The following is a 24,252-nucleotide window of genomic DNA, read 5'->3' on the forward strand; positions in this document are numbered from 1 at the left end:
TTACATTGAAAAAAAAAGATTTATACAAATGTTTTCATACCAGTTGAGTTCTAGGTAATGAATCGTATACTAAATTTTAAGAAAGAATAAAACTCAAGTGTCCTAATAAATCACAGAAGTTTTAAATGGTTACATTCTTTATTAGAAATGAATTTGAAGGAGGCGTGTGTAACCTTTATTCCTGGGAATGTTTTTAGAAAGGCATTGGTCTCTGTGAAACTTCTCAAGGTAAAAAGAAGTACCTTTGTATTTCTTCTCCACACTTAAGCTCTTCACCTTCCAGTTTCTTCTTAATTCTGTCAATTCCTTGCGAGAGCTTTAAGTTTTCAAGACATAGAGCCAGTAAGCGTTTGCCTAGTGGTAGATGACATGCTCCAACTAAAGTAGGCTGCTCTTTTTCCCCCGTTGCATATTATCTGTTCTGTTACACTGGCCATGCAGGAAACTGTGGTCACAACTAAACATGTCCTGATTGCTTGATAGACTTGACATAAAATTCAGAGTTCACCAATAGTCACCCAGTTAAGTCTGCCTCAGGCTTAAAGCTCTTCGGTTCCTTCTCATTCAATAGGACATTTGCTCTGTGTGTTGATGTCTTTGAAACAGGGTTCTTGTTGGACTTGAAATGAAACTTCCTTTTCCAAGTGTTCTCTCTTTCTGGCCAGACACCCAGTTTCTGGGCTTTATTTTTCCAATCCCTTCCTGTGTGTGTAAGATCATCTATTCTTCTTCTTCTTCTTCTTCTTTTTTTTTTTTTTTGGATGATTAGAAAGTGCTTAAGTACTGCCCTGGCTTCTCATCCTCCTTTCGATTTCAACTTTCCACCTGCCTCCATCAAATCTCTGCCTACACTGATCCCTAAAACCTCAAACTAAGAATTCAGTTTGTCATAGTTTTCTTCTGAACTGGCTTTTGGCTTGAATGTCCATGACACTACCCTCACACATCCCAGACGTGTCCAGTTATGATATCTCCTCGTCCTTTATTCCTGGTATCCTGTATAACGCATCCACCCTCTGCAGAGTATCTTGGACTTGCTGCTTCTGTCTTCTTTTCTTGCAAATTCAGCCTTTATGATCCTTGTGGTTTCTATTTCTACCTTAGTCTCTGGATGATCTCTATGCCTTTCCTTTCTTGCCATCCCAGTTTATCTAGACAAGTTCCAGGATAATGTTTTCTTAACACCATTTTCATCATGTTACTTCCTTGCTTAAGTGATCAGAGTAATTCCTTCTGTTTAATCAGATCTGATCTGAACTCTCTGGCTAGATTTAAGGCACTCTTATAACTATTCTCTCTTCCTTGTTAACTTTGACCCATGTTTTTATCTTGGAACTTGGGAACGTGGCCCACCTATTCCTCTGAAACTGATGCCTTCTCATTTCCTGCAGTGACCTAGCCTGTGGTTTTCTCTCTTCTTGTTCTCTCTTACCTTTTCTTCCTTAGTCTCTATCAGCTTGTTCAGGCTTGATTAATGACTCCTTTTTCCTTTGACACACAATCTAGACTTTTCTCACATTGATTATCCTCTCACTTTGTTCCTTTGCTGTGTGCAGCTTATGTTTTCTATATGTTCTCCAATTGTTTATATATGTGTTCACACATGGTTTTACAACATACTATCCCAGCCACATTTCCTGAGAAGAAGGACTTTTGCTCTACTTCTTTTGTATGCACACAGGTCTTGAGTAATCTGGAATATTTCAGAGGTGCTCAATAACCTCTCACTTTCCTTATTACAAAGATAAGAAGTTTCTTTCCTCGTGGTTCATGGAACCACGGAACCATGGAACAGGGAAGTCACTCGAGCTTAGAATTATTTCTTACCAGTGTTTTTTTTTTTTTTTTTTTTTTTTCAGTTCCAGACAGGGAATGTTGTAATACTCAATTTGTGGTATATTTCTTTTCTTTAAAAAATTTCATCTTGACCTATTTCTCCATTTAGGAGTCCACAGTTCCACTTTGGAAATATTTTAAGTAATAGCCTCTGTTAATAGCTAAAATGACAGTGTGGAGTTTGCTTCTGTATGTCTTTTAGGAAAGTAAATTATTTCAGTATAGTATAATGTTAATTGTTTGGACATTATTGTATTTTATTTTGATTAGCACCTTAGTTTAGCACCTTGATACTTTAATTTTTTCCAACATACATACAAAGCATATACTTTGTATGTTATTCTAGTAAAAGAAAATAATTCTGGGTGGAAAAGTGAAGTCAGGATCTAGCACCAGATGCAAGAACTCGGAAAGTTCCTTGGATTCTCTCTGAAGGCTGTAGAGGGCATCATTGTTCTGTGTTTTGTTAAGTGTGTGCATCTGTAGACATTGTGATTCAAGGAAACACAGCAATTAAAGTGCTTTTAAAATCACTGGCTCATTCCTAAATTGTCATGACATCCTAAAGGCCTGTGTTTGTTTGCCCGGGGGCGTGTGCATGCTCTCATCCAGAACCTGTTATGCCTGTGGATATTTAGTTTGCTCTGTCTTATAATTGTCCTCACCAGGAAACACCACCATTAACTGGAACAGTAGAAAACAGTCACAGCAACCCAAACTATCCAACGTGGCCTCAGAGAAAACATTCTTAGAGTGACACAAGACTCTCTCTAGTGTGCTTCCTTTCCAGATTCAGGAACTGGAAGTGATGTGTTGAGAGTGAGGATCCCCTGTCTTTATCCTTGGAAAGCTTTGGGAGCCCCGCCCAGCTCTGGTCCCAGTAGTAAAGGCTGGGGGGTTTGGTTGGGACTGGTACAAGTCCTTGAATTCATGGTGTTATTATACTTCCTGCTTTTCCTACTCCCCTTTCCTTATTGTTACCACCACCATTCATTTTGGGGATGCATGGTTGAGGAGTCAAGAGGTAGAGTGGGGACTACAGAGTGTTCTTGCATTCTACAACCCCTGGGGATTCCATGTGAAGGACATCCCACTGAAAGAGCTGTGTGTGCAGTGGTCTAGTCAACCATATGATGGAAGAATGTACAGCATTCACTTCTTGTCCTTTAAAAGCTCCTCTTGTAGTAATGTCTTGGAATGCCCGTGATTAAGTAATACAGGAAGCTAGGCCACTGCATATATCACTTTGTCACATGTGAGTAGCATGTGACAGTAAGACTACATGAAACATCAAGTAATGAGTTTTTCATGGTGACCCTACATACTCACACAGGCATGCACTGTATTTTGCAAGTGTAGTCTGAGATGTAAAAGAATGTTACGCCATTTGTTTCACAGAGGTGTGCCCTATAGATGCTGGCAAGGCATATATGCTAGACCTAACATCCCAGTTCTTATTACTTGAAAATTCACTATATGTTGTGGATAATATTGAGGTCATGTCTAGTTCTAAATTTCTTTGATTGTCTATAGTCTATGCATGTTGCTTTAGGTTCTTTTGTAGTACTTCGTGAAATTTAGATCATTAGGTACTTGAGGAAAGGATTCTGGAAGGTGAAATTAGCATCAGACATTTAATCAGGTTTCCTGAATTCACATTGTGGTTTCACTTGTGAAAATTGGATGACTTGCAGTGAATCCTGTTACCTCTCTGACCATTCTTCAACTCTAAGATAGGAATAATAGCACTATATGTCTGACAGGGTTTCTTGTGAGTATCAGATTTATAATAAAAGACAATGCCGTGAAAGTGTTTGAGAAAGTAACATTTTATGAATGTCATGGCCCTCGGTGATTATTTAACAGTAACAATCTATACAATAGAAGGACTTGGCCTCAGCATCTTACTTGTTCCTGGTCTCATAGTTCTTTGGAATGAGGACTAGTCTAATTCTTTTCGTATGTGAGGTGTCACTTAGAAAACTGTCATTTATCCTGGCCTGCAAGACCCTGGGTTAGGCACTAGTGATACAGACAAGGCTGATGATCACCCTTCCGTATTCTCAGGAGGATTTGCATTGAGAAATGATTGTGTTAGACCGTAAATAGCAGTAGGTCAGTAGAGCACAGAGATCAGAGTGTCCTGCTTAGCTGAGTTGTGAACAAATGAGTGCCGTAGTCCCCCTTTACCCCTCGTAATACATTCCAAGACCCCCAGTGGATGTATGAAACTGCAGGTAGTACTGAACCCTATATATACACTGTTTTTTGCTATACTTACATACCTATGTTAAATTTATAAATTAGGCACAGTAAGAGAGAACAATAATAAAATAGAACCGTTATAACAATAACTAATAAAAGTTATATGAACGTGGTCTTTCTCAGAATATCTTCTTGTACTGTACTCGTTCTTCTCATGATGATGTGAGATGATAAAGTGTCTACATGATGAGATGAAGTGAGGTGAGAGATGTAGCACTAAGCTACTATTGGGCTTAAGCTACTACATGTTGTCAGAAGAAGGATCATCTGCTTCCTGACTTTGGGTGACTGCAGGTAACTGAAACTGTGTAAGGTGAAACTGCGGGCAACTTCTGTTCAGTGATTGTATTCAGATTTGTTTTGATGGGAAGTCATAGCAAAGCCATAGTTCAGTCATTCCGTTCGGTATCCTGTTTGTGTGTCCATTTACATGATGGACTACACTGACAGGTTGCCGGGGCTAGAAGTCAGGGGGTTTCGATGTTAGTCCTTGGTATTCCTGACTTTGGACAGGTCAGTTAACCTCTTTTTTTTTTTTTTTTCCAGTTATCTGTAGCTGTGTAACCAGCCAGCTCCAAACTTCGTGATCCCATGGGTCAGAAAATCTAGCCAGGCAGATTTTCTGCTTTACATGACATTGGTTGGGGTCACTGTCTTGAGTGCATTCAGATACAGACTAGGCTGGAAATCTCAAGGAGGCTTTGCTCACATGTTTGGTTTTCCTCCCTGATGCCTCTCTTTGTTCACAGGATGTCTCATCGTTCAGTAGTCTAGCTTGAGCTCCCTTATGGCATGGCAGCTGACTTCCCTGGGGATCATGCCAGTGGAAACTGCTAGGCTTCCTAAGGGCTGTGTCTGGAAGTAGAAAACTGTTTCTTCCACCATATTTCATTGGTCAGCTATTCACAAGGTCAGGAGAGGAAATACACTCTGCCTCTTGATGGAAGGAGCGGTGAGCTTATACAGAGGAGGTAAGGAATTGTTAGTGGCCATCTTCAGAGATTTTTTACCACAGTTCTCTAATCTCTCTCTTTTTTTCAATGTTTGCTAATTTTTGAGACAGTGAGTATGAGCGAGGGATGGACAGAGAGGGGGGACAAAGTATCCAAAGTAGGTTCTGCGCTGACAGCAGTGAGCCTGATGCAGGGCTTGAACTCACAAACTGTATGATTATGACCTGAGCCAAAGTTGGAGGCTCAACTGACTGAGCCACCCACCCGGTGCCCAATAGTTCTCTTATCTCTTAAATGAAGTGTTGAATTAGGGAGTCTCTAAGGACCTGCTTGCCCTACATTTTTATGATTCTATAAATTTTTATTTGAGGAATTTTCTGCATACGTTATAGTGGAAAGAATTTAGGCTTTGGAGACAAAAAGGCCGGAGTTTGATTCAGGGCCTTAACATTGACCTGCACTTTGGAAAATGACTTATTCTTTCTGAGTTTTTGTATTCATCTGTTAATTAAATAGCGTTAACATAAACTCCCTTTTGGGATAATTGTCCATCTTAGCACAGAGTCATCACTCAGAAAGTGTTAGCATTCTTTTTCTTCCATGTTACCTGATCGGGGCCTTTTTCAAAGTCAGTAGTAGTTGAAGACATTAATCGCAGGTCCTATTGTTTATTCTAATACGAAGATGTTCAGGTATTTAATCACATTTTGTTGGTGGTAAAGGTATTTTTGTGAGATCAGGAGTCCAAACAAGACGATTCAGTTTGTTTACCTGTATTGGTATTATGAATTATCCCTAGAACACTGTTGCTATTTAGAAAATATGCTTAAAAAGAACTAATTTGAACATGTATTTTGGTCTGTGAAGAGCTGACTTGTTTGGCATTTCGAGTATCTTTTGTCTAGAAGAGAGAAAAAACCCTGTGGGGTGGCCAGCATTCTGTCTCACTGTTTTGGACTGTGATACTACCTCACCCATAGGCCAGGACCTGTAGGTGAACTGGGTCACATGCTTCCACTGTCATGTGAAATGGGCCTAAAAGCTCATAGACTAAGGGGAGTAAGAGGAGAGAAAGACTGTTCTCTAAAGCACTGGTTCTCAGAGTGTGTTCCTTGGATCAGCAGTATTAGCATCTTATGCACTAATTATGGTGTGTATTTTCATCGCAGTGTTATTGTGAGGGTTAAATGAAATGATTAATATAAAGGTCATTTTTAATAATATTAGACATTATAATATTATCATCATCATCATAAAAGTAATCATTTTGATTAATTTTTTCTTCCAGGGTATTTCATGAAGCAACTTATTTTGCACTTCTTCTTAAAGAAGCCAGAGTTCTTATTAGTCCTTTTTAAAGTTTTGCAGATGGTCTGTCGGTCTAGCAGTATTTCATGTTGTTAAGTAAATGAAGGCTTGTTTAAGCAATGTCTCAAGGTACTTCTTACAAAAGCTCATAATTCTGAAGAAGATATTCCTCAGTTTAAAGTGATGTTGAGAAATCATATAACATAGTTATGCAAATATGTTCAAAGCCCTAGTGTTTGTGGGAGTCATTAATACCATTTAATGAGTCCCCGGGCAATGTCTGAACTCCGGAGTTTGCTTTCAAGAGCCATTCTCTCTCTAGGTCTGCTTGCTTTCTTCATTTTAGATCTCGATGTCCTTAAACAAAAGTCTCTGTGGAGGCTTTTTTTTTTTTTCTTTTTTTTTGTTTCCATTTGTGGTCACATAGGATCATGGTTAACCCCAAAAGGAAGGCCAGCTAGGCTGTGGGGGCCTGGGCTGGGGCCTGGAGCCTCTATACCTCAGCCTGCTGCCTATTCACTTCCTCTTTTCTCCTCCTCACCACTACATTTAAGCCATATCCCAAAGTGAAAAGCAGTTTATTTGTCTTTGGGGCTTGCTGATTCAGAGGCATGGGTGTTCTTTGGGATGTCACTGTCTGACCGCTGAGCTGTCAGCTTCCTTCTGGCGCCTCCTTCTAGGACTGGGAGTGATTGCTTTCCCTAAGGAAGCCTTGGGTTCAGGCCTTGGCCGGTGATTGGCAGTTTGCCTTGCTTGCACTTACTGGTTCTGGCTTGGTGCTCATCCTCTTGTCTTTTGCCTTCTCTCGGGCGACGTGTGGAGTGGCCCCTTTTAAGCTGCTGTTTGATCGGAGGATGAAATATTCAGGCAGAGCCAGGGGCCCCATAGAGCATTCTGCTTGGGGTTTTCAGCAGTGTTTCCTGGAAATGCTGCATTCCAGGGAGGGCCTGAGGTGGATCCCTGTTCCTGCTCTAGCTGAGTGGCCGAGTTCCTATCGGTTTAATGTATTGAGGTTCTGCACAGAATTGAATGGCGGGGAGGGGGGCTTAAAACACATTGAGGAGCACTGATGTAGTCCAGCTCCTTTGCAGAGGAGCTCTCAATCCCTATAGAGCAGAAGATGAAGATCTGAAAAGTTGCTCAAGAGAATTTTGTACCTTATTTAGAGAATAAGGACTGTATTGGACTGATGATAGTCAAGGTTCATTGGAAGAAGAAACAAAGCTGGCAGACTACCAGAGCTGAAAAAGGGTCCTTACTTTATGATAAGGGAGCAGAAGGGCTTCAGAGTATCCCAACATTGAGCTTTGTAAAGGCCTGGAGAAGCTTCCACTGCCCATGGGCCTGCTTCCAGGTAGCTCCCCCATGGGCCTTTCTTTGACAAGCAAAGCCATCATCTCTGTGTCTTCTTTGTCATTCTCCCTCTGCTGGTATCTTTCTGCTCCCCTATGCACATTATAGAACATGATGGCCCCTCACCTCTCAAGGGATATATTTTACAACTTGTGGAGGTGAGTTTCGGTACGTGTCCATCTTTGCTCCAATGACTGGGACAGGGGCAGTGTCACTTAGTACATATGTGGCTGTCCATGCCTGTACCTACCCTTGGGTATGGTGGTTGTTAGAAAAAGGGGCACAGAGTACCTCAAAAGTTATGCAGTAGTATTTTATGATTTAGAGACTTCACCATAAAGTTTCTCCTTAGCAGTCTTATAGACAGGCCTTCTTACAGAACATAATAATGAGTTTTCAAAGGTTTGTAAGAGGCCTCAGGGGCATCTGGGAGGTAGCTGGAATAATCTGGCCCTTGAGAAGGTTCTCTTAGTTACTGGGGATGAGGATGATCATAATTAGGGCTTTACTTACAGTTTGCAACTTGCCTTATTGTTGGTATGCATGTTGAGGTGTTTTAAGGTTGTTCATATCCCACAGTATTTATATGTTATGGTAATTAAACCAAAATATTTCAACAATCAAGGAAAGTATCAAAGAGGATGTCAGTCTACTAAAATTTCTGAATGTCTGCTCTACAGATGACACTGTGAGTCAGGAGAGGACCCAACCTTCAGTAGCATGCATCTGTCCTAAAATCTTAAACTCCAAAACACTGAATACTTTCCAAAGACTCAGCTCTGAGTCTGCATGTTTGATTTTGACTCAGCATTCCATTTATACTTCCTCCAGTGTGTGAAACAACACAAACTGAATTGTAGCTTGAGTATTCTTAATTGTCACCAAGTTGTGCTTCTAGACACTGTGCAAAGTCTTTTAACAGCTGATGAAATGTTTTTTTAAAGATGGCCTGATGGGATCAGATGTTGCTGCATCATTTCCAATGCTGCCTGAGTCTGTTTCACTTCCCACAATGACTGATTCTCCATCTGCCATGACAGTGCATTCCTGAGCGGCTGCCCCCTCACTGGGTTGGTGACTAGACTGTTTATTCTTAGGAAAAATTAAAATGATCCAGAGAAGGGTGTCTTGTGTAAAATTCACATGAATCAGTCTTTTTCACTGCAGGAGTCAGGGAGGAGTATGTGGGGTATGTGTGTGTGTAGACCTTAAAGAACTTTTTATGGAATAAAATTTAAAACTACCAAAGGAGAGGAGTATAATGAACATTAATGTACCCATCACCTATCTTCAACATTGTTGACAGTTTTAAATTAAGTAATAGGCAAGTTGAAGGCTGGTTTAAAAAAAAGTGAGCGGTACCATGGGACATTAACACTCGTGTGTTTACACCGAATTTTCCAAATTTCAGCACTGTTAATAATTCTCCCCCAAATCAAAAGATCCTTTGTTCTTTCCTTCAGTTTTCAGTTTAAGTTCTAAGAAATATTACAAGTATAACAGATCTTATTAGGGTGTTATTGTGGATAGCCCATGACAAAAGCAGACACTAAAACTGTTGATTTTGGTTACCTGGGTTCTGAAGATACCAGTATTCCTTAGATTTCTGATTTTACTTTGAAGGGAATTCTTATTGGAGTATTGCATAATAGTGACGTGGACCTCATTGCTTTTCCTACCTGTGGGATTTTTTTTTTTAAGTTTATTTATTTTGAGATGGAGAGAGAAGGAGAGAGATCAGTGGAAGAGCAACAGAGAGAGAAGGGGACAGAGGATCCGAAGCGGGCTCTGCGCTGACAGCAGAGAGCCCGACATGAGCTCGAGCTCATCAACCAAATTGTGAGATTGTGACCTGAGCCAAAGTCAGACGCTCAGCGCTCAACTGACTGAGCCACCCATGTGCCCCCTACCTGTGGGATCCTGATTCCTTTTCTCCAACATAGGGATAATGTGTCAGCTTTTACAGCAGTGTTATATAAAAAAATATCTAACCCAGTGCCTGGCAATTAGTAAGCATTCACTAAGGAAGTCTTAGCTATTAGTAATCAAGTTAAAGATACAGCTGGGAAGCAGAACAAATTTAAAATTCTGTAGGCTACTCTTACCCTCTTCAGGTATTTCATTTCAGCAGCTTAATGTGTGAAGTTCCAGTGTGTTGTGGTGGGTGGGCTTTTTTGTTACAAGCTCTCTTTTAAAAGCTTTTGTGATAGGGTCACCTGGGGTGCTCAGTCGGCTCAAACTTCGGTTCAGGTCATGTTCTTACGGTTTGTGAGTTCAAACCCTGCACTGGGCTCTCTGCTGTCAGCACGGAGCCTGCTTTGGATCCTCTGTCCCCCTTTCCACACCTCCTTATACTCGCGCTTATGCTCTCTTTCAAAAATAAATACTTAAAAGCTTTTGTGACAGCAAAAGAAGGATACTACCGTTTACTGACTACCTGCTGAACTGGATGTTTTTCACATATTAACCTACTGAATTCTCACAACACTGCCAACTGCACTTTACTGTTGACAGTCACAGAGGTGAAGGGCATTGAGGTTGAAGAATTTGCTCAGGTTGAAAGTCAGAATGGTAAAGTCAAGCCTGCTATCTCTTATTGAAAATTGTATACTTTGATGAAGAAGATAGAGCCTGCTAGGTGCAGTCTTGTAAAGAGATTGGTTTAGAATTGCCCTTGTCTGGTAATAATATGACTACTTATGTGGTTTATAATTTTTAAAGTTTAATGAACTGTATTGTAACTTTTATTAGCCACAGTAAAACCACTACCTTGGGAGATAGGCAGGGCAGATGTAATTATTAAAGAGGGGACCCTGCAGTCCTGATGCTGGTTCTTTATTGCCCTCCCCTTTAAAAAAGTCTTTTAGGGAAGGACTTGTAGGGAAAAAGATGCATTGAAGACTATCGTTAAAGGTCAGTTTTAGGTCCTGTTCTCCTTTTAGAACCTTGCTGAAGCAGGCCACTTCTGCCAAACCCTTCTTCAAGTGGGTGCCCCTCTCAAGGGAGAGATTGTTGAGCTCCTTTGGCTTACCAAATGGATGGGGTGAGGGAGAGTGTGAAGAGGGACAGTGAGAGAGGGAAGGAGACAGTCCTAGAGCAGAAGGCTTGTTGCCTCTGTAGTTAGGTAAAAGCAAGAGAAAACTGCCCAAGAGCTAGAATTCCAAGGACAGGCTGGCCAGTCCTCCCTCCACTAAGGCCTCTGCTCAGGTCCTGACCTAGTTTTGGGGAAGAAGTTAGGGAAACCTTGAGAAGTGGGTGGGATCATTGAGTTCCACCTGTGTGCCAGAGTGATTGGCTTCTTCCCAAGATGACAAACCTGCCTCTCAGATTGGGGGCAATCTGGGTAGTCAGCTAGTGTGGATGCAAAATAAAAACCAATGTCATATAACCTCTGTACTCTTTGCATGCTTCTTTTTTCCCTTCAGAAAATCAAAACAAGAAAAGTTTCCATATGCCCACAACTCAAATTCATATTCTGTTACTGTTAACATTATGTAGTATTAGCTTTTGTTTAAAAGCAGGCAACAGATTTGTTTTATTAAAAAAAATGACCCATTTTCATTATGAAGAATTCCAACATGAAAAAGAAAATCACTCCAGATTTTGGAAACAACTCTTGTTAGCATGAGGTGAATGTCATTCCAGATGGATACTGCAGATATATGTACAGATAGAATGACTACAGCAAAAGGTAGAAATACTTCTGTTAAATATTGAATATTATAGCTATTATTTTATTTTATTATTTTATTTTATTAAAAAGAGTTTTTTTTTTTTTTAATGTTTATTCATTCTTGAGAGAGAGAGACAGAGACAGACAGTGTGAGCAGGGGAGGGAGAGAGAGAGAGACACACACACACACACACACACACACACACACAATCTGAAGCAGGCTCCAGGCTCTGAGCTACCAGCACAGAGCCTGACGTGGGGCTCAAACCCACAAACTGTGAGAGCATGACCCGAGCCCAAGTCAGACGCTTAACTGACTGAGCCACCCAGGCGCCCTTATAGCCGTTATTTTAATTAAAAACAGAAAATGTAATTTTACTTTAATAGTAGGGAAAAAAGCTGAATTGAAATGTAATGAATTGTTGAACCTTAGAGTTCTTCTCATGTAGATTTTATTTTCTAAGGTTTCTTTAAGATTAAAATAGCTTGTAAATAAGAGGTTGAACTCATTTTTTTAAATTTTTATTTATGTATTTTGAGAGGGAGAGAGCTTGAACAGGGGGAGGCAAAGAGAGTGAGAGAGAGAATCCCAAGCAGGCCCCATGCTGTCAGTGCAGAGCCTAATGCAGGGCTCGAACCCACAAACTTCGAGATCATGATGCAAGCCGAAACCAAAAGTCATATGCTCAACCAACTGAGCCACCCAGGTGGCCCGAAGATATTTTTATTTGTTTATTTATTTTAAAGTTTTTAAAAATTTTTTTTTGAGAGAGAGAAACAGCATTAACCATGGAGGGGCAGATAGAGAAGGAAAGAGAGAAAACCCAAGCAGGCTCTACACTGACAATGAAGAGCCTGACGCAGGGCTCAAACTTATGAACTGTGAGACCGTGACTTGAGCTGAAACCAAGAGTTGGACATTTAACCTACTGAGCCACCCAGGGACTCCTTTGAACTCATTTTTTTTATTATTTAAAGATAATTTTTAAAAATATTTATTTATTTTTGAGAGAGAGCGTGCGTGCGCCCACAAGTGGGGGAGGATCAAAGAGACAGACACAGAATCTGAAGCAGGCTCCAGGCTCTGGGCTGTCAGCACAGAGCCCAATTCAGGGATTGAACTCATGAACCACGAGATCATGACCTGAGCTAAAGTCTGACACTTAACCGACTGAGCCACCCAGGTGTACCTGAACTCATATTTTAAAAGTTAAATTTCAGTCTTATACTGCAGGGATTGACTGCTTGCTCTGAGAAAGGGCAACAGTGTCTCTCCCTTTCTCCTTTCTCCTCTCTCCTCACCTCCCAATTTCTGTTGTTACTTTTATGTGTTTTATTCACATTTTTGTCCTGTGCTGTTCAGTAAGGTAGCCACTAACTGTGTGTGACTATTTGATTTTAAATTTACATTTACATAAAATTAAAAATTGAATTCTTCAGTCTTGCCACATTTCAGGTGCTCAGTAGCCACGGGTGGCCAGTAGGTTGGTGTAGGTATTACAGAAAGTTCTGTTGGACAGCACTTTTTCTCAAGAAAGGGTTATTGGTGTTTCATATCCAATTCTTTCATGTTTAAGAATGTCTCTTATTGCCTTCATATTTGAATGCTACCTTGGCTCATACCTTCTTTCTTTCTTTTTTTTTTTTTAAGTTTATTTATTTTAGACAGAGAGAGGCAGAGAGAGAATCCTAGGCAGGCTCCGCATCATCAGTGTGGAGCCTGACGTGGGGCTCAAATCCACCAAGAGTCTGATACTTAACTGACTAAGCCACCCAGGCACCCTGCCCTGCTCATACTTTCTTTCCCTCAGAATCTGGTAACAAATCTTTCGCCAGTGTCTTCTGATACTGAATTTTGATCTGAAGAAATGTAAAGCCAGCCCAGTATTCCCACACTGTACAGATGACTTGTTTTTTGTTCTCAAATATCTGAAAGATTTCATAAATATCTCTCAGTGTAGAGGACTGTCACATCTTATAAAAAATTTTTTTCTTGAACATGTGCTTTTTTTGTTTATTCTGTTCATTTTTCATTTCAGAGAGATTCTTAATGTTGTCTCTTCTGTTGTCTCTTATTCTTAGTTGTCTCATATCTTGCCTATTCCATTTCTTAAGTTGTCTCCTTAGGGGATAGGTGCTTCTATTAAATTATTTTCACTTGCCTTCTATATTTATTCCCTTTCTCTAATTGTTTTAATGTCCTTGTTTCTTTTATTTTTTTAATCTGAAATGATTATACAAGCCATATTACCCTGATTGTCAGTAAATCAATTTCCAGGGTTGTCAATTTCTTGTCTGTTTTGTTTTCACTCATTTATTCCATAATAATATTGATTTTGTTTCTTAATTTGCTTCCTTATTTTCCCCATGTTACTTATTATCGTTCACCAAATGACCCCCAAAATTAGCAGCTTAAAACAATAAACACTTGCTCACTCCCAATTTCTAGGGATCAGGAATACAGGCATGGATTAGCTGGATGCCTCATGCTCAGGATTTCTCACAAGGCTTCAATCACTGTGTCAGCTGGGACAGCTCAGTTGTGGGAAGATCTTCCAAGGGCACTCATGTGATATTGGCAGAATGTCTCAAGGGGCTCACTGACTGTTAGCTGCAGACATGTTTCTCAACACATGGCCCTCTCCATAAGGCAGCTGAGTTTCCTCGGAGAGAGCAAGAGAGGGTGCCCAAGATGGAAGCCACAGCCTTTGTGTTACTTCACCTCAGTGTGACATCACATCATCACCTCTGCCACATTCTTTTTGTTAGAAGAAAGTCATTAAATCCAACCCACACTCAAGGGAAAAGGATTATATACAAGATCATAAAAACTAAGAGACAAGATTTTGGGGGACCATCTTAGTGCTGCCTATCACACCTTCATTGCCATTTAATTCTGTTTGATTGTCTTTGGGTTCTTGAGTTAATGAATTCTCTCCCTGGCCCTGAGTTGCCTTGTTTCCTTTACAATTAGATACTCTGCTGTTTCTCACATTATCTCTCCTATTAAGTTTGGCATGTGCCTTTTGTTCCTTTGTTTGTTTGTTTTAGATTTTAGAGAGAAAGAGTACAAACCAGGGAGATAGGCAGAGGGAGAGAGAGAGTGGGCTCAATCCTGTGACTCTTTGGGTCATGACCTGAGCCAAAATCAAGAGTTGGACTCTCAACTGACTGAGCCATCCAGGCGCCCTCATTTGTTCCTTTTTTATATTGTGCTTTTCATAGAAATCCAAAGCCATGCCATTTATTTCGATCTTGGTTTTCTATGGCTCTGTTCACACATTCTATTTGCTTTGATTAGTGTAAATGACTTTTTTATATTTTTCCCTTTGTTTCTGATGCCAGTTGGATTTCCCTTCAAGCTAAAGGTTGAGGACTGGGTATTTTGGCCAGTCCACTTATACATAGCTCTAGAGGCCATCTAGAGGAAGAAGGCTCAGTCAGGGTGAGGAAGTTAACATCACTATACCTGGATCCTGCTGCCTTCTGAGGTTCTGTTAGAGGTCCTGTGTCAGAGTTCATTCCTGGTTGGGGAGGAGTGGGGCAGGGCTGGATTTTCTTCCATGAGGATGTTCTGTTGTTAACTTTGCCTCTCAAAAGGCCATTTCCCATATTTAATAGAAGGAAAGAAAAGCAGGTTTGCTGGAATAGGCAAATGGGCTGAGGGAATATTTTGGGATGATTACTCTAAAGCTAAATTATGATGACAGTTGCACAACCATATAAATTTGCTAACTTACAAACTGGCAACTTAAAACAGGTAAATTTTATGATACACAAACCAGAATAAAGCTGTTTTACAAAAGCATATTTGTTCAGTATGCTTTTTTTTTGAGAATTAGAGGTATTAATAATTTTAAGGACAGTGATAACTCAGTAGTCCCAACCGTTCATCGTTCATGTTTATTAATTAATTTCGTGGACATGAACTACAATGGATAAGTAAAACCAGAAAGATGGTTTTATCATTATCGTGGAGTTAGTTGGCTCTCTTTAGCTTCAGTAGCAAACAGTATGCTTGCTTGCTAGTATTGATCAGATGGTATATAAGTGAAAATGTCCTACCTAAATGTTGCAAAAATGTAAATTAGATTTTAATTACTTCCCAACTGTAAAAGAAACAAGTAGCAAAAAGAGGGAAAAAAAATGAACTAATGCTTTCCAAAAAAGATTTTATGGTGAGATGGTCTTTTATTTGTGTAAAGTGTAGTCAAATCTTGATGGTCTCAAGATTACAAAGATAGATACGTTGTGGGTAGGGAATTAACAAATAACTTACATTTTTGTTTTGTTTTGTTTTTTTATCTTGTTTTATTTTTCACTTTTTAAAATTTACATCCAAATTAGTTAGCATATAGTGTCCATTTATTTTAACGGTAGCTTTGTTCACTTATCTAAGGTGTATTTATTGGGGGCTCATTACTCTGGTGATCAGTTAGATGCGAAAAGAGATACGGCAAGCTTCCTACCAGTCAACCTTCCAGCAGATAGATGGGTAAAGACTTCTGTGTGCTTGTCACTGTTAGGTACTGTGGGACATACTAAAATTGTGAGGTCTTTAAGGGAAGAACTGTGTCTTATGAATTCCTTTTTATATCTCTGATATATACAGATTAAATATTCTGTAAATATTTAATGCATGAGTAAATGAAAGAGTCAGATGGAGTCCTTATCCTCCAATAAAGTATATTCTAGTTAGGAGCCTAAGCCATGTGCGTATGAAAAAGATAGCTGATAACACAAGGCCCCATATAAATCCCAAGTGATCACATTGTCCAAGTTGTGCCTGAGAGAGGTGAAGGATGGTACTAGGAGTGCTCAGATAAGCCTGGGGAGTTAGTGATAACCAAATGGGTCCCCCTACATCCCTGAGTAAGAGCAGAGAGTATAGTTGGGAAGGCTATATGCACAAGGCTATATGCACAACATATAAATGAAGATGGTTTTTGTGGGGATCCAGGAGATAGGACCGACTCTGGTTGGAGAGGAAAGAACTGGGAAAATGGAGTTGGATGGAAAGAGTGGCTACAAGGGAAGAGATTGGGTTTGTTTCATTGGGCACTGGGGAGTTATTGGGTTCTTGAGCCAAGAAACGATTACATTAAAATTTATAAACTTACTATTAAAGTTATTGATGGACCATGTGGATAATTTGGCTATTTTTTTGCTTCTCTTATGTGCAAGATGCTTACAGCTTTAAGAAGGTTTGTACATTTGGTTGTTGTATTTTCTTTCTTTTTTTTTTTTCTGGCACCTTATGCGGAGTAATGATCAACTCTTTCATTTTTTTTTTTATTTTCCTACATAGGGATTCTAACAGTCTTGCAAATAAAAACAAAGAGGTTTTATTTGAAACATGGAGGCAGAAATTCATTGAGGGTGTGTTTGCAGGGCACAAATGAGGAGTTTAGACATGAGGGACTGCACAGGGTGGTTAGACAATTATCAAGGGAGCGATGAAATGCTTCTGGAGAAAAAGAGAAGGTGTTGCATTGTGCTTGGGAGCCGGGGACCAAGACGGGGCTTGTGTACCAGACACTTTCCTGTGTTTTTAGTTCCCGGTAAAAACTGTGATCTCTGTATACAGAGGAGAGATGAGGCTGAGGGGGCTGATTTACATGGATGTGAGTGTCTCAGTCAAAGGTTAGGATGAATTTGTTGACGGCATGTTGATAGGAAAGGCAATCAGGACTTATAAAATAACTCAGTACTGTCGCATCTTTCCTGGATAATTGATCACACAGAGGATATAACCAAGGCAGTTCAGTGTCCCTATTTGCAAAATGTTAAACTCTACGATAATTAATAGTCCTTTAAATGTTGCTTAGAATCAAATTAGTTACAGTAAACACTCAACCCTAGTGTTTCTTAGAAAGTTTAAAGATTGCCCTTTGAAAGGATTTCTAGTCTGAAAAAAATTTCTCCTATTGGAACAAAGTGATGCCCAACATTTCGCATTCAAATGTACTTTGTTTCTTTCAAATAATCAAATGAAGGGTACAATTAAGTGTGCTGATATAGTTCACCTGATCATTTGATTTTGATTCACCTCAGTGTTGGGGTTGGTGTCCTACTCAGTAAACAGAGGTTTGCATTAGAGCAACCTCTGGACCTTTCTTAGCTGCACACTGTCTGTCCTGTACTGTAGAAAACTGTTCCTTCAAACTGAGGGCTGATGGGGGATGGGAGGGAGGGGAGGGTGGGTGATGGGTATTGAAGAGGGCATCTTTTGGGATGAGCACTGGGTGTTATATGGAAACCAATTTGACAATAAATTTAATATATTTAAATAAAAAAAAACCTGTTCCTTAAGGCAGTAGCTCTTGGAGGGTTGACGACAACGACGACAGTAACAACAAACCCTGCATCTAGTCTAATCCTGCTCTGCTCTTACTGCTCTTATTTACTCAGATATGTTCTGGAACTGTAATAACTTGTTAGATCTTGTGCAGTAAAACCTAATTCCCAATTTTCCAAGGCCAGCTGTAGATCAGGATTCTAAAGGCCATAATGGGAAAGGGCGGGTATGTGTTTAAGAGGCCATTTAGAGAAATCAGTTCCATGTAATTTTTAATACAGTTCTTTGGATAGGTTTTTTATGACTCACTGTTACAGATGTCATTAATTTATAATGGAAAATAGACAATATGACAATTATCTTCCGGCTCAAGAATACTTAGGCACCAGGATGAGTGATGATTGAACAGAGACTGCTGTGAGGTGCCTCTGCCAGGGCGAAGCCTTGAGCTGACGGGTGGGTCTGGGCCTTATTGCCTCTGACCCTGCTTGGTTAGCCAGCTGCTCACTGGATAGCCTGGGTGGCAGAAAGAAACAGGTCTGCTGAAAACCCAAGGCTCTTGAGGTCTCTTCTCACTGAGGGAAATTCTACATGTGTGTGTTTTGTTTTGTTTTGTTTTTTTCTAGGCAGGCTGGGGTGTGTGTGAGATGGGCGGTCTTGGACAATGTTGGGGGAGTGTTCATTTGTTCTTCTTCCATGGCCATGTTTCCACATACTCCCCTCCTCTGAACGGTAGACATTCTAGATGAGGGCCAGCCTGTGAGGCACGGCATTTTTGTGAAGGAGGCTGTTAAAATACGTTGCTGAACATTGACCAAATGGAATAATGTCTTCTTTCTGCTGGTTTTTGAATGCTTTATTGGCTTTTGCAAAATTCCAACTTATTGTGGGTGAGAGAAGTCACACCTGACTTTGTACGTAGGGCCTGGCATCTGTGGACCCTGCAGTGTGTAACATGTGCCAGTAGCAGAGAGAATCATATAAATAAGAAAGGCTGCTGGCATGGAATTCGGAGACCTGGGGTTCCCCCCTCCCCACCGTCTTGAGTAGAGTTCTCTCATAGTCATTGACATGGGTTAAATTATGTCCCCCCCCAGGAAGATATGTGGAAGTTCTAAGCCCCAGTACCTCAGAATGTAACCTTATTTGGAAATAAGGTCTGTGAAGAGGTAATCAAGTTCAAATGATGTCTTTAGGGTGAGCCCTAAGCCAGTTTGACTGCTGTCTTTATAAAAAAGGGAGGGGTGCTTGGGTGGCTCAGTCTGACTTCGGCTCAGGTCATGATCTCATGGTGTGTGGGTTCGAGCCCCATGTCGGGCTCTGGGCTGATAGCTTGGAGCTCAGAGCCTAGCCCGCTTCGGATTCTGTGTCTCCCTCTCTCTCTACCCCTCCCCTGCTCGTGGTCTGTCTCTCTCTCAAAAATTAAACATTAAAAAAAATTATAAAAAGGGGAAATTTGGACACACACAGACACAGGGAAGACAGAGAACATCATCTATAGGCCCAGGGATGGGCGAGGCTATCAGGAATGAGGCCTGGAACAGGTTCTCCCTCACAGTGCTCAGAGGGAACCTACCTCATGGCACCTTCATTTCAGACTTCAAGCCTCAAGAACTGCGAGACAATAAATTTCTGTTGTTTTGAGCTATCCACTTTTTGGTACTTTGATATGGCAGCCCCAGGAAATGAATACAGTCCTAATCTCCCAAAAGCCACAAAACTTTGAGCGAACCTGTCAACCTCCCGGACTTCTGCTTTCTTATTTGTCAAATAGCAGCCTTGGAGTAGATGATGTCAGGACCTTCCTGCTCTGACATTTGATGATTAATACTTCACAAAGTATACTCAATTTCCAGCAAAGTAGTAATAGTTACATTTCTTAATATAGCTAAAATACGCAAAGAAGAAGTTTTTTTTCAGTTCCCAATTTTGTTCTTTTCATTCAGGAGTCATTCTTAATACTTCCCTTAAGCTAAAATATTGGGCAAGGCTGTCCCTTCCAAGTTGACACACTAAACAAATGATAGCTCGTCTGGTCTATATATAATATATAACCAAAGAACGTGTCACTTGAAAGCCTGTAGCTATATTCCACTGGTTGGAAGTTTGCATATTTTGGATGACATTTCATTAACTTTTCTCCCCTACATCAGTAGGATGATTTCTTTTAAACGTCCACAGGCTTATTCTGTTTTTCCCAAGGGAACCTGCCACATAGATACAAGCCACTCAGGTATTTGCTAGTTGCCTCCCCTTGGTAAACAGTGCAACAAGCACCCTGCACCCAGTGAAGTGTTCTTCCTGCCAGAGTTTGACAGAAGTCCAGGAGTTCTGCGTGGGGGCTTGATCTCTTCTTGCCTGACTCATCAATATAGAGTAGTGTCCACTGATGCAGCAAAATGAAGACATTGTATTTGGTGCTGTCCTAGAGGAATGCAGTGAGGAGACAGTTACCCACCTCTTTAAGAAATGTCTTTCCCCACAAAATCAGCAACTGAAGCCTATAAAATGTGTTTGAAATAATGCTACCTTTGGATCTTCTCTGCAGTTTTTTTCCTTAGTCCCTATAGTATAGTGAATGTTTTCAGTTTTTTTATGTGTCTTAAACTTGTTTCTTTTTAAATCTTTTTAAAAATGTTTATTATTATTTTTTGTTTTGAGAGAGTGTGTGTACAAGTGGGGAGGGGCAAAGAAAAGGGGGCAGAGGATCCAAAGCAGGCTTTGTGCTGACAGCACAGAGCCCAATGTGGGGCTCAAACTCACGAACCATGAGATCATGACCTGAGCTGAAGTTGGATGCTTAGCCAACTGAGCCACCCAGGCACCCCCTTAAACTTGTTAAGGAAAGATGAGTAATGTGAAATTATTTTCCCTTTAAAAAAAATCATTATGTATTTGATTAAGTACAAAAAGGAAATCCTTTGAAACAAGATAAATGTTTAATGGCACTCGCCCTCCTATCTGAGGCTCTGTCATGTTCTTCCTCTTTTCCTCAGAACTTTTTTATATTTTCTTCCTCTATTAGAATATTCTGTCTTCTCAGTCTGTTAGGACTAAGAGACAAGGGTCAGATTTAAGCCTAAGGAAAGAATTTCGAAAGGGAATGGGAAATAGCAGTGGTGAGATGTGGCTGGGTGCTGGGTTGGCTTTAATGGCTCTTTCTGTTTTCTTTGTATTTGTCAGTGAGAGGGATAGAGAAATGATTAACTTGAGGACAGTTTCACCATATTCAGCCAAACTAAAGGCATCGGTTTTCTTCACATTTATTCATGGGCTTATCTGGTTCTTCAAGAATTACTGTGCTATCTTCTGAAAGTGTTTTAACACATGAGGTGTTTTCATGCATGGTGTCTCACTCTTGGCATCGGTTTGATTGAAAGTGTCTTCTTCACATATTTCTACCCCATCCGTCTCTCTGTCTAGGTTAAAAGACAGGGAAGGACCCTAAAAATGTCCTTAGTCTTAATATTTATTCTAAAGAGGCTCCAATGAATTACCTGTGTGGATTATAAAGAACAGCACACCTTGGAAAAATACTATCACCATGAGAGGCCTTAAGAAAGAATCTGTATCATGTGAATGTAAAAACATGTTGTGTTTTGTGAAATCTCTCTTTTTTTTAAAGAATAAAACTTTCTTCGTATGTCTATGCATCAGATGTTTATGACTGTAACTTTATTTTGTTTCTGAATAAAATGTAATAATTCAAATAGTCCATTTCTGGCTCTGTGCTTAGTTGTTTCCTCATGCTGGGTCTAGGTCTCTGCACTGGCTTAACTGGAATAGCAGTGATAAAAGAGATATTCAGCTAATATGTCCATGTGATTTTCTGTAACATTTTTCTTATGGTGTCAAAAGTGGATTAAAAATAAAACTGATGAAGATTCATGGTCTCATAGATTCCTTAGATTAATTCACAGTCCCACTGATGGTTCTGACATCACATTGCTGAGACTGGCCACTCATTTTGTGAATTTTACCAACTCCTTAATTCCAGAGCCTTTTCTGGAGATCTAGTATTTTGGCATTTTATTTCTCCCCATGTACCTTTCCCAAAGTATTCTGGAAGGTCTTGAATGATAGGTCTTGAAACCCAACCTTCAGTGTTGCTATTAGCGAATAGAAGCTGAAAAGATTTGATGGGTCTGCAGTTTAAAAGTATTGGCCAAATTTTTGTTTTCATTGTTGTGTTGTTTATTTTAAAGTGTCTCTGTCAGTTTTCCTTCTCCCTGTGAACATAGTTTCTCATGCTAACAGTCCAGTTTGCATTCATTATCTGACTTGAATGCTCTGATTCAGTGGCTCCCTACTTGTTTTCTGCTCCAACACAGATGGCTTTCACATGTGTCACACACTCACAGGAGTGTATCCAAGGTTATGCAGAATTCCAAGCAAGCTACTTATAATTTCACCCCTTTCTTTCCCATTTAGGATGGTACAGTGAAAAGCAAGTGAAAGAATTGTTTTATCACATGGCTGTCAGTTGGCTCCACTTCCTAAAAAGCAAATCATTACAAACTTTGGTCTTTCTTTAGTCATCTGTAGATTTAAGTGATTTTTACAAATAATTTATTTGTATCTGACATACTTAAGTAGATAATGACATAAGCAACATGTTTGTATTCATTCTCCAATTGGAACATTTCCTAACATTTTGCCAAATATAGGCAGTATCTGTCCACTTCTCTTTAAGAATATGGAGTTAATACTTTTGTGTTCTCTATTTCTCCCTCAACTTCCCTATTTTTTTATATTATTATTTTAGGCAGCTGAGATTATTCATGTTTGTTCCCTATAGTCATGTTTATGACAGAGTTTGGTCTTAGTTCTTTGTGTAAGTAGGTTTCATGCGTAACCCTCTTTCCTTCACCTTGACAACATCTTCTCTGTTCACCTCTCGGTGGCCAGATTATTCATGCAGAAGAATTTTTGAGAGTGGATCCTGGATACCATCTTCCCTGAGGGTTTTTGCTTTTTCCTTTTTGACATGATGCCTTTCTGTTGTGTGTATTCTGGACCAGCAACTCGGATGGGTATAACTCTTTTCCTCAAAGGTTTTGGACTTTGTCCCATTGTCTTCTCCATTAACCAATGTAGAGAAACATTAAAGTGATCACCTCAGAGTTTTACCCTCATGACTGGATTTTTCTGTGTGTGGCTGAAGAATGCCTGAGTTCTATAGCCTCAACATCTTTTACCCAAGTTATACTATATCTCGATCTTCCCCAGAGCATGATGTATCTTTTACATTTGAAGATTTATTTCTTAATTTTGGAGGTGATTTTTTCTATTAAATCTTTAAACTTTTGCATTAGGTAATATTTTGATACATACAAAAGAACATATGTAATGTATCTGTAAATTGTAAAGTACTAATTTGACAAAAATTCATGATCTTGTCACTCAACATCATAGCTAGTACAGTGCCAATATCATTGGCTTAAAAATATGACAGACACATTTGAATCTCTCTGTGTACGTCTTCTCAACCTGTAACTCTGCGGCCACCCCAGAAATAATATTTTTTTTGAATTGGTATGTATTATTCCTATGTATGCTGTCATGGCTTTTCTGCCAGGGAACATGTCTGCGAACAGCATGAATACGGACATGCATGTTTTCAGACTTTATATAAATGGTAACCTGCTGTGCATAGTATCCTGCAGTTTGCTTTTACTACTCATTGTTAGGTCACTGATACAGCCACATCAGGACACGGAGCCCCAGTGATGGATCTGCTGTGTAGTTTTGTTTTCTCTTTTGTAAACTATATGCCATTTACCCATTTTTCTGGTGAATGTTTCAGTTTTTTCTGATTTTGTGCTGTTCCCATCAGTTTGCAATGCACGTGCTTGCGTGTTTGGGGGAGTGGTGAGTTGTGCTGGTTGCTCTAGGAAATGGGCCCCAGATGGAATTGCTGGCCTGCAGGGGACGACTCATCCTTCACCAGACACTGCCGAGTGCTCTCCACCCTGAGGTGCCAGTTTCCTTACCACCAGCAGTGTTCGAGAATCTCCTCCTCTTCACATCCTGAGGAATTCTTGGCATTGCCAGAAATTTTACTGTAACCTGTCTTACGGGTATGAAATGACATCTTGCAGTTGGTTTTTATTCCTTCTACAGGTAGTCAGTTCTTATCTTTTACTCATTTTACTGCAGGATTATTTGTATTAAATTTTTGGTAAAATCTTTATCCTATATACTGATCTTTTGTCATTTGTATGTATTACAGATACTAACCTGTGACTTGTCTTTTTACTTTGTGGATGTCTATTGTTTAACAGAAGTTTTAAATTACAGTATAGTTATATTTAACAGTCTTTATGGTTTGTGCTTTTTAGGTCTGGTTTAAAATATCCATCGTTCTAGTCAAAATGTGTTCTATATATTCTTCAAAATTTTAGAGTTTGGGTTTTTGTATTTAGGTCTTAATCCACCTCGTAAAACAGGTGTATGACATGAGGTAGGTGTCTACGTTTTTTGTTTCTTTTTTTAATATTTATTTACTTTGAGAAAGAGAGAGCTTGAGCAGCGGTCAGGTGGTGGTGGGTAGAGAGAGATGGAAA

General features: G+C 39.9%; 1 protein-coding gene across 1 annotated transcript in view; it reads left to right on the plus strand.

Moving 5' to 3' along the window:
• The window catches only part of SLX4IP (SLX4 interacting protein), a 176,021-nt gene that overhangs the window by 28,254 nt on the left and 123,515 nt on the right, over window positions 1-24,252 (plus strand). The window lies entirely within an intron of this gene.

This window comes from Acinonyx jubatus, chromosome A3 (assembly GCF_027475565.1).
Source record: "Acinonyx jubatus isolate Ajub_Pintada_27869175 chromosome A3, VMU_Ajub_asm_v1.0, whole genome shotgun sequence".
Classification (NCBI taxonomy): domain Eukaryota; kingdom Metazoa; phylum Chordata; class Mammalia; order Carnivora; family Felidae; genus Acinonyx; species Acinonyx jubatus.